We start from the raw sequence: 3,015 nt of genomic DNA, 5'->3' as shown, positions 1-3,015 counted from the left end.
AGATGTATCACGGTGAAAATTCGTACAACTAAGTCTTATACAAGCCTAGATGACCTCGCCGAATTTCGAAATAATCGGACTTCATATGACCCTAGCCCCCATACAAAGTCCCCTTCAGAAAGTGACTTGAATATCCGCAATTAATATATTAACACTGTTATTGCAGTGAAATTTAGCACAGACAAATATTATATACATAAATACAAATCTATCCAGCCCATTTTATCGCGATCGGTCCACATTTGCTCCTATCGCCGATATAAAACCTCTATTAGAAAATTAGTTTTTAGTCAATAAATTGCTTAAATAAATAGGAATCGAGGTAGTATTCAAGATAAATGCTTTATTATGAAAAATAAATGACATTTAATATTCATAAATGGTGTAGGGTATCATATGGTCGGCCACTCCCGATTATACTTTCTTACTTGTTATTTTATAAACAGTGTAGGCTACTATATACATATGTATCTCTTGGAGTACTCAATTCACATTTGATTCTACGAAAAAAGCGATTTTGATTAATTCATACAACATTTTGGCATCAGGCAACTACAGTAATTCGGAAGATGTGATCTCAGTCTACTCTCAAGCAATTGATTTCATCTATACAGTAGTGAGAACAATCAGAGTATTAAATATCGCATCTAACAAGAACCTTAGCTCCAACGTAAACACGACAAAATATTTTGAAATTACAGAAAAGAAATCGGTCCGGTACTTTCGATGTGAGTCCCCCACTCTGCAAGAGAAAGAAGTCGATTAACTATTAAAATATTATGGGTTATTTCCTCTTTTATAAATAACCAAAATAGAACCGTTAGTTTTCGGCTTTGTACTTCATTAAGAACTTTATGGAATAGTTCTTAAAGTTCAATCAGATTTCTGAAAGCAGCAAGGATATTAACAATCTGTTCAAATGCCTACACGTACATACATATGTTAACTACCGATTTATAAAAATAGCTTATCTGAATCGATTGAGATCATTTGGTAACCCATGTGATAAAATCTACTTACATACATACATATGTACATCTATGCACATATTCGCTGTCGCATTAACAAAAAACGAATTCAAATAAATGGCGGTTAGCTGTACACATATCATCCAGACGACCGAACAATTCAAATCTACAATATACTTCTACTAAGTATGTAAGGATGGAGGGCATATTCATAGTGTGTAGAGTATGTGTTATTTTTTGGAGTTTTTTTCTGGTCTTGAACACAAAAAGGACACTACTTCCAATTGGACCGCAATTTATTGACACCAATAAATAATGACTGTACACATAATACACATTCAATCTGCTGACATTGTTCCTTGCAGGTGCGCAGGGTGAATAAAGCTGCTGCTGCTACTTTCAGCCGCCGTCGCAGCATGCTTTTAATAAAATATGTGAATTTAACTAAAAGAATTCAAAAAGTTAAGAAAAAAATGAAACAAAAAAGCATTAAAAAAAGGTTAAACTCTAAACACTCACTACCTTCAACCAGACACCACAAAAGACTAAAATGCAAATATGTATGTACGAGTACATACTTACAAACATACAAACACATTCGTATAGAATGCAGGCAGGCAGGAAAACATCCGCACCACAGTCAAATGCTCCCAACCAACAACCGAAAAAATGTGCGAAAATTCAAAAACACAAAAATTTCGCTCCTACTTTATCACGGTTTGAATGCTGCTCATCTCACATGTACGAGCACTCGCATGCAACCAACCAGCCAGCAAGTCAGCCAGCCAGCCAGCGAGCCAAGCAGGCAGGCAGGCAGGCTAGTTTGGGAATCAGGCAGTCAAGCAGTCAGGAATAAAATAAAATTATATTAAAAAAAATGCTTAAAGTATATTTGTATGTACACCTAGAGAAAAAATAGAAATCATTCCAAGATTACTATATAAAATTCAAACATATTATAGTCACTGTAATTAGATTCGTGGTTGTCACAACTATTTGATGTTAAATTTACAATTTAAAACATCATATGATCACAATTGTTTCTCTAACTCCTCCATAGTGGGGAGGTTTTTATGGATTTGTTCTGATGTTCGCCATACACATAAATATTGGTCCTAACCTCACTTTAAATCCAAAAACCAATTGGATTAGAATCTTTTTTTGGTGGATTAATCTATACCGTCTGTCCTTTTGCCCATTCTTCCTTGTCCATAAATAAGGTTTATTTAGTATTAATGTGGACACTACTGGTCCACATTTGAACCCTTATGAGGCCCAAGTGATTGTGATAAACATATTCTTATTTGCTGCAATCATATATATGATTACGGCAATAGTTTGAATGGTGAGTTTAACACAATATTGTTGATGTAATGTTGTACACTTGTTATAGTAATTCTCAAATTATTTGCTCTAAACATAACAAACCATATTATTTCTCTATGTGTATATATTTATTTAAACCTTTAACATACTCATTGTACACCTATGAAACGATAAATGGATGATGTGGTTGTAAGTATGTATGTTCGTTCATACGATGTTTTGGACAATATTAATGTTTGTCTGTATGTATGGCTGGATGTATAGGTATTTGGGTACACAATGTATTTGTGGCGTATGAATACGATGAATGCGACAGATTCAGTGGCAGGCTTCCCACAAACAGCTCGGCTGTGTGGCGTCAAGATTACAGCGATAAGATCAATGGCATGTCGCATAAATGCCCAATAAAATTGCTCCAATATAAAATAGCAATCGATGCCGCCAACTTTAACGTTTATTAGGTGTGAGAGACTTTTTGGTACAACGTCAAAGCACAAAGAATTTTACAATTTACTTTTTTTCACCCCATTTTTTGGTTATTTTATTTATTTATTTATTTGTTTGTTTCTTTCTTTTTTATTCACTTAATTTTATTTTTTTTGTTTATTTTTTTTGTGAAAACGCAAAGAAAGGAATACAAGAAATTTTTGACCAAGTAAAGTAATAATAATAAGGCTCGTTGTTATACGATTCACATGAGATTTTTATTATAAAAATTTTT

The 3,015-nt window shown here is 33.5% G+C and overlaps 1 long non-coding RNA gene across 2 annotated transcripts; it reads right to left on the bottom strand.

The window, feature by feature from the left end:
* Nucleotides 1–404: 404 nt before the first annotated feature.
* On the bottom strand, nt 405–1,803 carry LOC119601947. Of its 2 annotated transcripts, none has more exons than XR_005231282.1 (3): nt 1,488–1,803; nt 1,021–1,412; nt 405–742 (listed from the first exon to the last, which is right to left on the bottom strand). It is a non-coding gene; the product is annotated as an uncharacterized LOC119601947 (long non-coding RNA). The 2 variants fall into 2 exon arrangements; XR_005231283.1 differs by having other exon boundaries at nt 1,491–1,803.
* Between the last annotated feature and the right edge of the window lie 1,212 nt (nt 1,804–3,015).

Source organism: Lucilia sericata, unplaced genomic scaffold (genome assembly GCF_015586225.1).
Source record: "Lucilia sericata isolate MDLA Ls3-8-SP2 unplaced genomic scaffold, ASM1558622v1 Contig000201F_arrow, whole genome shotgun sequence".
Taxonomy (NCBI): Eukaryota; Metazoa; Arthropoda; class Insecta; order Diptera; family Calliphoridae; genus Lucilia; species Lucilia sericata.
This window is presented reverse-complemented; position numbering and strand designations above follow the sequence as displayed.